General features: G+C 45.5%; 1 protein-coding gene across 5 annotated transcripts in view; it reads right to left on the bottom strand.

Moving 5' to 3' along the window:
* Nucleotides 1-13,834, bottom strand: part of SIPA1L3 (signal induced proliferation associated 1 like 3) — a 1,632,279-nt gene that overhangs the window by 1,472,925 nt on the left and 145,520 nt on the right. For all 5 annotated transcript variants that reach the window (XM_069644476.1, XM_069644475.1, XM_069644474.1 and 2 more), the window contains exon 2: nucleotides 11,795-11,872. The gene's annotated coding sequence lies outside the window, so the exon portion shown is untranslated. The remainder of the gene's footprint in view (nucleotides 1-11,794; nucleotides 11,873-13,834) is intronic.

Consider the following 13,834-nt stretch of genomic DNA (forward strand, 5'->3'; position numbering starts at 1 on the left):
AACCAATGTAATTCCTTCCTTGCCTCACTGATACGATCAGATTTATTTTAATGCTCGATTATTCGCACAGCATGATTTTGAATGTGCTGAAATTTTGTTAGACTTTGTTTACTGGCACCCAATAGTAGGGCGTTGCCGTAGTCCAGTCTAGAAAGTATGGTCGCTCTGGCTACGGTAGCGCAGTTGGATTCGTTGAGTACAGGTCTGATGGCTTTTAATAATCTCAAGTAGTAAGAACAATTTTTGCTGACATAGGGGGCTTGAGCATCTGAGCTCAGGGAGGCCTCCAGTGTCATGCCCAGGGTTTTGACACTAGTCACTACTTGGATGTGGGACTTTGGCCCTGGCTTGATTGGACCCAAAAACCATCAGCTCTGTTTTTTTCCCCTTCAAACACATCCAGTTATGATCCATCCATTGTTCGATGGTATTGTAAAGTTCATTCACCATTTTATTGTCTTTCATGTGGTCTCCACTCAGTTCTACTACCAGCTGCGTGTCATCAGCATAGTTGTAAAAAAGTCTTTGTTGTCTAGGGCTTCACACAGAAGGCGTAGGTATAGATTGAAAAGTAGTGGGGAGAGACTAGCTCCCTGGGGAACACCACAGAAAATGTTAGCTTCACTAGAGAATTATCACCCGAGTGTACTCTAGAGATTCGGTCTGCTAAGAATGACGTTAGCCAGCCTATGGCTTCCCTAGAGCAGTTGCCGATTTGCTCTAGTGCTTCTTGTAGAAGCTGATGGTCCAGTAAGTCAAAAGTGGCACTAAGGTCTAGCAGGATAAGCAGACCAGTATTGCCTCTTTCGACGATGGTCAGAATTTTCATCTGCAGATCCAGCATCGCCGTTTCAGTGCTATGGGCAGCACGGAAGCCCGATTGCTGGTGATGTAGTATATCACTGGACTCAACATATGCTTGCAGTTGTGCAGTAGCAATTTTGTCCATTATTTTTAGTATGAAGTTGCAATTCGTTATTGGCCTTAGATTCCCTGGCTCCCTTTGCTCTAGGTTAGGCTTTTTGACCAGTGGGGTGAGTCACCTTTTTTATATTCTTGGGTACAATTTGATCGCGGAAAGAGGCGTTAACCTTTTTTGTAAACAATGGTGCAACAATATCCGTTTTGTCAAGCATGATTTTAGAAGTGAGAATATTTTCTGCGCATGATGAGGGTTTCATTGATGCCAGAGTGTTGAGCATGTCGGCAGTCGTAATCTCTTAAAAGCAGAATTTTTCAAGATGGTCAATTGACTTACTCATGTGGGGTTGTGAAAGCAAACCAGTAATGCACAATTGTATTTTTCAGAGTTCCTGTGCTGGGTGTATAGTCATGCAGGGGCAGATCATTTTAACACTTCTAATTTAATTTAGACTCGAATTATAAAAACAGTGTGTAAAATGAGTACGCATGCTCTAGTTTACATCCATTCAACCTTGCAGTAAATGGGATACATTGCTATAAATAGTCAGTGGCAGGAGCATCTTTGCTCAAGGGAGAGTGATTGTCATTACTCCAATCACAGGTGTTATAGTTCAATTAAAACATCCAAAACCTGACTCTCCAGGAAGTGCAAGCGCTGTTTAAAAACAAACAAATGAAAGTTACATTTGCAATTGAAAAAGAAACGTAGTAAAACCTGTCCCTGTGATAATGCAGATAGGTATTTAACTTTATGTAGCGCTTCATGCATGGTTCGTCCAACATCTTGGCACTGTGTTTACTATATCTCAGTGGATGCTTACCGACTTCTGAAGGATGTTAGCCAATAACATAGCTCACCCAGTTGAGTGCTTGTTGCTGTGACCTGTGCGTGATATGTAGGTTGCAGGTTCGAATTCCAAAGGCCAACTCAGCCTTTCACCCTTTCGAGGTCGATAGAGGAGTGCCAACTTTGGTTTGGTGATACTAGTGATAAATATCTTCCATGTACAGCGCTTTGCCAAACGCGCTACATAAATAACCATTTGACCATGAGATTAGGTATAGAATTTAGTATTGAGTCCTTGCCTCTCTGCACTGTTGAATCATAACATTGGCATACCACTAGTTGGCAATAGCTCCAGGAAATGAGGACTTTCATTAAACATCAAAAGACAATTCTGCTATCGAACCTCAAAACACAATACAATTCATGTTTGCTTTACTATGTAATCATTTAAATCTATATAGGAGAGATCGAATGGCCAGACATTAGAGAAATAATGAAAGGTGTATTCTGTCACAACGCAGAAAGTAAAGCTGCCGCATGGTAATGATTTCCATAGTTTTTGCACACATCGGCTAGATGTTGCATACTTTTTACTCTCTTGCAAAGGAGAAAAGTTTTACTCTCTTGAAATCACATTTATTCTCAAAGTTTAAAAATAGGGAGTAAAATACTTGCGCCTCATAATCTTATCTGGAGCACTAATTTCAGCCCCCTGTGGGAACCTCAGGCACCCGCCCAGACGTAAACCTGTTGTGGGGAACCTCAGAAAGGCCACCAATAGCCGATGGATCCCTCTGACCCCTCCTGACACAGAGACCCTCCGGGAGGGAGTCTCCATGCCAGGGTGCTCTACAGTAAGGAACTGATGAAGATGTTTCAGAAGTAATCTAGGGAAAATCTCCCAGCTTTGAAGGTAGCAAGTAAGCATGCAAATTGACAAGGCGTCGCAGAATATATATATATATGATACATTACTCACCGTAATCGTATTTCTGATGCTTGTATCTACTTAGATTCACATGCTGTGCGTAGGCCGACATCTAGTGGAAGCTGCGGAGTATTACAGTTTGTTTTTCGAAACTCGAAAATGGGCGTCGACACAGGGCATGCCAGTAATACTATCCCTAGTGTGACGTCCACTGTACCCATGATCCCTCACGCGTCTAGGACCCTCCATCTTCTGGTCGTCCAAAGAATGTATTTTTTGTCGTGGAGGATGGTTTCGGGGACGCTCTAACAGTTCTATGCAGTACCCTGCGGATACTGTGGACAGCACCCATCTGTCTGATGTGATCCCTTCCCAAGCTTGCTGAAGTTGGAAATACATCCACCTACTGGGGTTGCGTGAGAAGGGACCCTGAACGGAGCATCACTGTTTTGGTGGAGGCGTGCCGCCTCCTCTACTGGGGCTGCCTCTACCTTTACCACGTCCTCTTTTATTACCCCTGCCGTAACCCTGGGTAGACACTTGGTTATTATTGTTCCACGGTGTACCCTTCCCCTGGGAATAGTTAGATCCTCTCTGGGAATTTTGGCCGCGTGGGCGACGAAAATTGCCATTCCCTCTCCGATTAGGGGGTTTATTGGTTAGTTGGCCTAGGGATTTCAGTGTTTCATACACGTCCTTGGCATTTTTCAGCGCATCCTCGACCGCCTTACCAAACAGATCCGGCTGCACCGGTTTATCTAACAATGATGCTTGGGTTTCAGCTTTGAATCCAGACTGCCGTAACCAAGCGTGCCTCTTGATAACAGTTCCTTTTGCTATCAATCTGCCGGCGTTATCTGCGGCATCAAAGGTTGCCTTTAAAATGCAACCAGACACGGCTCTTCCATCCGCCGAAACTCGTGCCAACTGGCTCTTTAAGGGTTCTGGGGCGGAGCCGGGGGTTCTTTCTCTACCGGGGAATCTGATCTGTAGGTCTCAGGGTCTTCCTCTTCCTCTTCTTGGTCCTCATCATCCCCATAGTAGCCCATACCAGTTTGCTCTTCCAACATGCCCAAATCTGGATCCTCACAAAAGGATGTATCCCCTTGATATTGAGAGTAGGGCTGTATATAGAAGGGGTCCGAAGACCATGTTGGGGCTTCAAATCGGGACTTCTTACTTGGAGGTATTGGATCCTTAAAGCCTGAGGGTGCTGACCCGTCGGGAGTATAGGAGAGGAAGTGTTCAGGGTTTTTTGCGTAAAAATCTGCCAATTATGACATCCTTGACATAACCCTGTCTATGTCATCACTAGACCATTCTCTAGAACTGGGAATTACCCTTTCTGAGACTGCTTCCTTTGTCGTTTTCCCCCTCCCTGTGGGCGGAAGAGTGTTTTCCCAGCCTTTTCGCCCCTTCGAAGCCTTCCGACGCCTGGCATCGAGGTTCGGGGGTAGTGCCCCTATCTTTAGAACGTGGAGGTAGGGAATCGGGAGCCGCCGTTACGCGGTCTGCGGGCGCCGACTCCTGGAGTGCGGTCTGGGGATGGAAGTCGGCTTCGTCTTCCGATGATCGAACTTCCGTTACCTTGGGGAGCGAGGCACTCTTGGCAATAGTGGACGATTGCCTGGAGTCATGCGGCAATCTAGATCGAGAACGCCCAGAGGACACCGATTCGGACCGTTCTCCATGTGCCTCTTTCCAAGAACTCAACGTGCGCGTCGAGTCTCGGTTGGACTTCATGTGCTTTGTGGAAGTGCTGTGGGTAGTGCTTGTATTGCCGGGGGTCTTCCCCATAGCTGCCCTGCCGGACGACCTTTCCGGAGGTCGGGGACTTGCGCTCGGCTGTCTCTTGACGCCACGTTGCCCTCGCCGTCTGAAAGCACGGCGTCCCTGCCATCGCTGAAGGCTCCCTCTGCTGCCATGGCCTCCTGACGCCTGGCGTGGTGGGCCCAACGCTTGATCGAACGGTCCTTAAGTGTTTTCGGTTTAAACCTACTACACGCTCTGCAGTTCGCCTCAGGGTGGTCCCTCGGCAAGCAGAGATTGCACGTGGCATGCCTGTCGACCCAAGGGTACTTGCGGTTGCACTTGGGGCAGAATTGGAAAGGGGTACCCTCCATACGCACCTTGTGGCAGCGGGCTGGTAAGTGTAGAAATATATAAGAATGTACCTATATACCAAAAGAGTGTAGAGTATGTCCACCCCCCACTCTCCCTACTTGCAGGGCCGAGGCCAGAGGCCTGCCAAGGCCCGGGCCGAGGCCAGAGGCCTTCCGAGGCCCAAATCCGTCGTGCAGCTGTCGACCCTCGAATTCTTCTCCGGGCCGGCGTCGAGCGTGGAAGTTCGGTGACTCGACGTTGGGGTGGAGAAATGGATAAATATAACAATATTTAGCAAAAGTATGGCTAAGGCCAGGGACCTCCGCAAAATGCTTCCGACCAGTATGGTGGAAAAAAACAATCTGAGAGTCCTGGACGCGTGAGGGATCATGGTTACAGTGGACGTCACACTAGGGATAGTATTACTGGCACGCCCTGTGTCGACGCCCATTTTTGAGTTTCGAAAAACAAACTGTAATACTCTGCAGCTTCCACTAGATGTCGGCCTATGCACAGCATGTGATCTAAGCAGATTCCACAAGCCTCCGAAATATATATATATGCTGCCGGGGGCTAGACGCTTTGAGATTGTGCAGCAGCCATGGCTCCTCTGAATCGAGTGCTGGTCGAGTATGTTTGAATGCTGCAAGTGGAGTGAATAAACCCCTCCGTGTGTATAGATTGACTCTGTACTTTATTGCTTGATCGTATGGATGTTTCCATTTCAACTTGTTCATTACTGAATTGTGAATTGCAGTCTTGATCCCTACATTTGTGGAGGTGTGGCGATACTCTAGCGGACTGTGACGCTTTGTTGAAGTATTGATTTCTCATTTGGAGGGAAACCAGCAAATTTGTCATCCTGTGACGTGCTTTGAAGTTGCACCATTTAAAGGCTTGGAGGTTGTTTTCCTTTTACCCTCTTGGGTGCCTGAATCTACCCTTTCAACACGGTGTGGAAAAGATTAGTGGATGCTTTTAAATTTATCCCCTGAAGAATGTTCGCCTGAACTGGGCAGTTAAGAACAGAAACATATTGGGATGCTTGTTGTTTTAGTGACACATTGAGATTTTTTTTGTGTGTTATGTGATATCTTCTGTGTCGTATAAATAAGTTATCTGATGTTTTATATTTGTTTTATATTTGTTTTTTAATGTTTAGTACACTGTGTTAGGTGAGGGTAGTGTTTTTTGTTTAAATTCAGTTTGAATTATTTGAATAATAAACTTGTTATACATTTGTGTAAATCAGTTATAGCAGACGGTCCATTTTTTTAGGACTAGTGATGCTGGAAAACCTTATAGAGTTCCTGTGTGAGGGGGTTGGAGGCAAGTAAACAACACGTATCATCTTGCTCTTTATTGTATTACATACGGGGGCTAGAGGAAGGCATAGCAGATTGCAATCTGAAAAGAAAATGAGGAACAAAAGTAAAAAAGGAGAGCAGAGTGTGGCATAGAGAAAAGGACTGGAGGGGTGAGGCTGGAAGCAGCTCCTGGAGGGAGGCTTAGTCGCGCAGGTCTGCGTGTGCGCGACCAATCAAAACAAGGAGTGTTTTGCTATGCGTCAAAATGTTCCCATGCCTGTGAGCAGGAACTTCCACAGGTATGGAGGAAGGGTTGGAAAGGTAGAAGCATGCAGATTAACTCCAAGAAGAGCTTAGCCTAAGAGAAGCCCTACCTCAAACACCACAATAATCTTCCCCCATAAAGTTCCTAGCAGGCTTCAAGAACTTCCCGGAGGTCCGATACAGGGCTTTGCTTCCAGAGAAAGCTACAGTTTAAACGCCTCCCTCATTTAAAACAGTCCATAGTTCCTCTCAGCCTTCCCGTCTGTTCGGGGCTTAGGGAAGTAAGTAGAAGGGCTTGGTGCTCCTGTTTCCTTGTGCATCATTTCAACAAGCCCAGGGTCACAATGAGAAGCTGGCATGGTGAGGGCTTAAAAGCATGATCACTGCTGAGCCAAAAACATGCTCACGTCCTTCGAACATTTTTCAGAAAAGGGTGCCAGGTTGTGACTGTATGTCAAAGGACAGACATGTGTGTCACTAATCTTGGCAGTCCGAGAATGAACACACTGGAGTTGTTGGAGGAAATAAACATACTCCCATGCAATGAAAGGCGACATGTTTGAAGGGTTGTTTGAGTACATTTCAAATTTATCTCACAGCCATACACTGCAATATCTAATATTTTATATTAAACCTGCCATCAAGAAAATTTTCCCAAATCAAAAGTCACTTTGAAGTACTCCTCCCCTTTGCCCTTTCCATGCAGACTATCGCCTCAAAACCCCTGATGGAGCACAATAAGCTACTGTTTGGAAAAGCCAAGGCACTCTGAGACCACCATTGTGGTGTTTTAGCGCAGTGTAAACGCCTTACAACATTACATAACATTTGAGTCACAATTACTATGATATTTGAGGAACAAGAAGGGTTGTTGCTACAATGAAGAATTATAGATCCCTGCCTAGGGCGTTATCCACAAATAGAAAAATGGGGTGCCCTTTTGCTTCTAAAACTGGAAATCTGACTAAATGGTAAAGCGGGTGGCCAAAATGGCATTTAGCTTGGAGCAGTTTAAAACAATGCAATGTAAAGTAGCACAAATGAATCATGCACAAAACTGTTCAATAATTTTACTGTCTCAATAAGACATGGGAAAAATCTCTATGTGAAAGCACTTAATCTTAAAGAGTTATTTAATGCATGATTATGCCATATCTTATTAAATTCTCACATGAACACTGCATGATGTTTTTGTGCAAAATTCAAAAATTACGATCCAGTCATCACTGATTACAGACTAGATCACGCTAGTAGGGCAATCCATTTACAATAATACAACATCAAAGAAGTGCATTGGAAAAGATCATTTATATTGTGCAGCCATATTTGATTTTTCACACCAACTAGGACAAAGCACGTACAGTAAAACAATATGTACAATATAAGAGTTTATTCCTATTGCCCATTCAGAGTGGGGATAAAGAGCACAGTTGAGCTGTAATTGAACGATGAATATGCAAATGTGTTGCACCAGTGCTCAAACTCTTGGCATATGGCCTACTTCAGACCTTTCAGCAAGGAATGCATGAAAATGCCATCATCAGGGCTCAGCGCATAGGACTTTCAGCCCCACGTGTCTTCAGCCATTTTACGTTCTTTTGGCCCCTAGTAATCAGCAAGACGAAACAAGTCAGTGTTCAAGCTGTGGAGTTGGAAGCGGGTGCATATGTGAAGGAGCCTGTGAATGTACTACCCTAGTTACAATTTATTTGACATCATTCTTTTGTCCTACTCAATTAATACCGTCATATTTGGGAGCAAGTTATCAAGGCACACCATGCATGTAGAGAATTTGGAGAAGGCAATGATCCATGCCAGGCTTCAATCAAACCAGTACTAAATCAAGAAAAATCGAAGAGACATTCGGAGAGTAATTTTTGCAAACAGGCTAACCAAAGGGGTAGCCTTCACTGGTGAAATGCACCATTTGAGAAAGGCAATACACAAACCTGCATAATTATAGAATTGTTAAGATGCTCACTGCCCTTGCCTTGTGATCTTGCCCGAGGTGCAGATATATTCAAATTAGTAGCATATAAAAGGAAGAGCCAAAATGGCTGGCTCTCTCCCCATCTCTCCCTCTCCAACCCTACCCCCCCTTTTTCTCCCCCCTCGACCAACTCACTCTGCAGGGCACACCCTGGCTGTTCTGATCCCCTCAGACCTCACCCTCTCCAACCCCCTCACTACTACTCTCTCTTGGATTGACCACTTTCTTCTCTCACCTGTCCATCTCTACCCCTAAGGGTAAGCTGATCCCAGCACTGCCACCCACATTCTCGTTCATTTGGTCCATTAAGCGTGTGTCAGTGGAGGCTTTAGTTAGGCTTTACTTTCTCTCCTCCCCTACACCTTGGCTGACTCACACTCTGACATAGCCCTCCCCCCCCAACCTTCATCTATCTCTAACACTTCTGATGCCCTTGACACGGTCATAATGATCAGTTTGAAGCTTGCATCCAAGTGCAACTGACTTTGCCACCCTTAAGCGCAAGCGTAGGTTAGCAGAGAGGACGTGGAGGTCATCAAGCACATCCTCTGACAAACTGGCCTGCCGCTTGCTCCAAAAGGCAATACAGACTCTGTCCTCTCTAAGAAGGGAGCCTACCTCTCAGTGGCCTCTAACTACTCGGCCAAACTTTTCAAAATGTGCAAGGAGCTGGCCAATCCTGCTGCGGTCTCAACCTCTCCCGTTCCCTCTCAGGCCCTTTGCACGGCCTTGGCATCTCATTTCACCACTAAAACTCAGGCCATCCTGTCCACTATCTTCCTCTACCTCCTCTTCCCCTCCCTCTACCATTCCAGGCCCCTCTCTAGCCGGTTCCCTTCCTTTCACCTCCTTCCCCCTGTTCACTCCCGACAATGTTTCTAGACAAGTCTGATCTATGAAGGTCTTGTCAAAGCAGGTGCTCCCAGTCTCCACCAGAACCATTAAGTAGCACATTCACACCCTTGCTCCAGCCTTGGCCAATTTCTGCAATCACTCTTTTGCCACTGGAACCTTCCCTCCAGGCCCCCCTTGTGCACCCCCTTCTTAAGAAGCCTTCTGCCAATCCTTCCTCTCCGGCAAACTATTGCCCGATCTCCATCACTCCTTTCCTGGGCAAACTCCTGGAAAAGCTGCCCATCTCTCAGCTTAATCTACATACTCAACCTGTTGGTTGTCTCCATGACCACCAGTCTGACTTCAGAGCAGCCAGAAGCACGGAAACTGCTCCCCTAAACATCTGTGAAGACCTGCTCTCCAATTTTGACTCTAACCTTCCTTCTGTCCTCATTATCCTTGATCTATCCTCTGCTTTCGACACTGTCAACCACGCCATCCTGCTCAATCGTCTCAGAGACAACCTTGGTATCTCTGGTCAGGCCCTTGCCTGGTTGACCTATCACACTGATCAACCCCATCCCCCCCACCTCCTCAGGTCCAACTTGGGTCTTTCATCTCTTCTATCTCTCCCTCTACTTGTGGTGTTCCCCAGGGGTCTAAACTCTCTCCCTGGCTATTTAACCACTACCTGGCACCTCTGGCCCACTGCAGCTCTACATTCTGCTCTAACTTTCAGTGTTATGCGGAGGACACCCAGCTCTCCTTCACGCTCCCCTGAACCTCTACCGCTCTCTCTCTCATACCAGACTGTCTATCCACAATTCAGGCATGGCGTGCCTCCAACGATCCCTGCCTTAATGCCAGAAAAACAGATAACCTCCTCATTGGGACATCTCCTCCCGCCTTCCCGCTCACTCTTCTGGCCGCCCACCCAGGGCCCTCTGCCTACTCCTAGTGAGGCTAAGAAGCTTGGGGTTATCTTCGACTCCACCCTCTCCTCATCTCCTCACATCTTCGATGTCTCTAAAAAGTGAAACTATCAGCTGCACCTCCTAGAGGTATTCTTCCTTTTCTCACTTTCTGCCAGAAGCTCTGTCTCCAAAGCCCTGGTCCTCTCTAGGCTGAACTACTGTAACAGCCTCTTTCTAAATCTGCCTGCCTCTACCTCTTGGCCCTCTACAACTTATCCAGAACAGGACTGCAAGACTTGTCCTTGGCCTCAAGCCCAGGGATCGTATCTCCCCAGCCCTGAAATCTCTCCACTGGCTCCCTGTGGCTGCGAGGATCAAGTTCAAGACCCTTTGGATCATTTACAAGGCTTTCTGGTGCCAGGGACCACACTACATCCAACTTTCTCTTCCTAAGAATCTTCCTTCTCAAGCCCTCCGCTCATCCACCTCCAACGCTCTGAGGGTCAGATACTTCTACAGGCAGGGGGGTAGTTTGCTGTCCTCAGCTGGGGCCTCCCTCTGAAACAGCCTCTCTCAAACTTGAGCAGGACCACCTAAAGTTCCGGAGGCAACTCAAGACCTTCCTTTTTCGCTTCTGCGCTCTCTCTCCCTTGCTGATGTCTCCTTCTGCTGCACATACTGGTTACCTGGCCACCCACTGAACTTACGGGACCAGGCTCCTACACAAACAGTTGCCCAACCGCTTAATGGACTGTATCTGCAACCCTACAGTCCCCCAACTCTGCACTTAAGTGCAGCCGGGAGGTGGCTCATAATAGTTGCTTTGCACTCTTTCCCCTAGCCCCAGCACTTCCCCCTCAATCCCCCCTGCACTTGCACGACCTGAATGACAAGGCCTAGTAAGATCATTGTTTGTCTGCCTTCTGTCCACCCTTCCTTATCTTGTTGCGCCTAAAAACACTTGCGTACAGGCACGTTATGACTCATCATATCTTTGAACTAACAAAGTGATAGAAACATCTGTATAAGAACCCTCTTGCCGATCTCTGAATATATTCTATGTGAGCAGCAGGTGACTGAAAAGATTACCAGCTTTAGACCGCACCTCTGACGAAACATTCTTGATTTACTGGCAGAAATATAGGCAATTATTAAAAATAATAGTTTAGATAAATAAGTAGAGGTTTTCAAGCACTATGAGACCGGGCAAATGGCAGAACTTGGTTTTAAAAATCACACGTATGTCAAGTACAAAGGGAAGTAAAATAATCATGACTAGGGTTACAATTTGAGATTTAATAAACACTGAAAGAACAATCATCAGTTTACAGGAATACTTAAAGTGCAAGAATCTTGTGATTCTGGTAAGCAGAATTTAGAAAAGAAAAAAAAGTTGCATTCATCTTGATCCAATTCCCTGTCAGCATTGAGATGGTAAAAGTAGAATTGCCCACCACAGAGATAGGCAATGAATCGCTCAACCAAGGCCTTCACAATGGCACAGATATCTTGAAGATAGAAGTTATAAATGGTCCCCATCCTCCCTCCTCCCTAAACACATTCTATTCTGGTAAGTTAAGGCACAGAGGGACACAAAAAAAAAAAAAGGTGCATACGTTTTATTACTTTTAAAGTCAGACCAAATTTTGAAAAATACAATTCGGCGAAGATTCTGCACTGACTAAATTGTTACTCAAATTGATAACCAATTAATTGAAAAGGAACATTTACTGTTTAACTAACCTCTTCCTTTCTTGTACCGCGTTTACTCTTCCCTGCAGATTTCAGACTGATGCACAATTCTCCGCCGCTGAGGTTTTTCTACAATAAAGGATAAAGTTGTGGAATTCAGAAGAACCAAAGATCTCTGGAAAACGCATTTTCAAAGCGAGTGCTGTACACAAAGTCACATTCCAAAGTAGTTGTAAAATATGGTACAGACTACATTAAGTAGCTGCATCAATCACTTCGCATTTCAAACGTTCTCCCATGAAGTTATTTATCCAAGCAGGAGCATAGACTGTATAATTCTCACTGATACGCTCTCCAAGAACAGGGAACATAATACTATAGCATACATTTTTCACCTGTGAAACATTTTTAATACTACGAATATTAGTAATGCTACTTTTATTAAATCACATCTAAATATATAATAGAGCATACACTGATTTCCAGGAACCCACCATCACTTGTGCTGGCACGAACACTGCTTGCATGGCAGGGTACAATTGTTATTGGACATTGCACAGATCGGACTGAGGGTGGTGTATGGGCAGCCAAATGCTGCTGCTGTCTGTTTGCAGTAATAGAACTTTTAAAATAAAAATGAATGTCATATTTCGCCTGCTAAGTGCTGTAATAATATGCATCGTTATTACCCAGGTTAATATACTCACATTTTAAACCATTCAAGTTTGAAGGACTAAGAGGGTCCTCCCTGTGTATTAACCTGCGTCATGCAGGCAGATCATAGATGTGCACGGCGAGTGCTTAACTCGCGTTGCTATCTTGCTGGGAGCAAGGTCTTTTTGCCTTAGGTCTCTGTTCACCATCTCTTCACTGTGGGAGGCACATTGAAAGTGATGCAGAAGCAGTTTCAGGGTGGACACACAGCACTCACTGTATTTCTTAATTTGGGGCTCTGACTGGGGTCAGCTCTGAGGCAACACTTGGGACTCCAATTTACAAGAGGTGGTTGGCAAAGATCCAGGAAGAGTGTAAATGCACTATTTCTGGCCATTTTCCAGAGGATTGCTGGTCTAAATTAGAGAAGCTGACTGAACTATCCAAGTGAGAGGGCACCATGAGCAGGTAAGGTGGTCTGGAAGGTGCAGGGATTACCAAACTAATCTAGGTAAGATCAATGGAAGCTAAATTAATTCTACTGTTAAGCCACCTAAAGGGAAATCATTTTGAACAAAGACGAAATTTCCCAAAGTGGGGTTCTTAGAGGACTACAATAGGATGCAAAAAGGAATCATACTTCAAGGCGGATTGTAGGGATCACTGAGATGTTCAGAATTCTGACCGATTCCCCACAATCATCCCATGGTAGGGTAGCAGGTACACTTACTATCAATGATCTACGAGAGTTTGTATCCTGTGATGATTACACTTGTTGCAGGTACTTAAAATCATTCAAATGAAATCGGTTTTGTAAGTGTCACCAGTGAAAAGCATATCAGCACTTCAATGACAAGGTATCAACATGGTGTATGCAAAGAGCAAAGCCAAATAAAACTAGATCTTCTATAACCTGCTTTCCTACACCAAAATCACCACGAAGTGTGTGCTCATACAGCTTGTTGATCTTGTCTATCCGTCACCACTGCTCTTTTAAATTACCATATTCCTGGATTGTCCACATAATGATGCAGACATTTATCCACTATGCATTTAGGCGTAGTCTACCATCCATGTAGCACATCATCTTCAAAAGTATGGCCATTCCTAATGCATGTAGCGACTTGCACAGCATCACAGGTCTTAACCTCATCCCACCCCCTTTGCACCCGTAATGGTCTTCTCTTAAGAGCACCCACTTCAACTTTCACAAAGACAGGTACTAACTTCCTGTTATCCTCCCCAGCCATCACAACTTTCTAATATCCCAAACCTCCAAGCATCATTTGTTTTCGCTTCTGCTTTAAACATCAATCAAGGAGTGAAGGCCCATGGAGCCAGGCAGAAGGGGAAGAGATTATGGCTTTCACCCCCTAGGCTGGGAGCGGGGGCCACGGCTGGTAACTGTCCGCGGGCCCGAGCCATACTCGGCCCTCG

This window comes from Ambystoma mexicanum, chromosome 2p (assembly GCF_040938575.1).
Source record: "Ambystoma mexicanum isolate Mex_15411 chromosome 2p, UKY_AmexF1_1, whole genome shotgun sequence".
NCBI classification, from domain to species: domain Eukaryota; kingdom Metazoa; phylum Chordata; class Amphibia; order Caudata; family Ambystomatidae; genus Ambystoma; species Ambystoma mexicanum.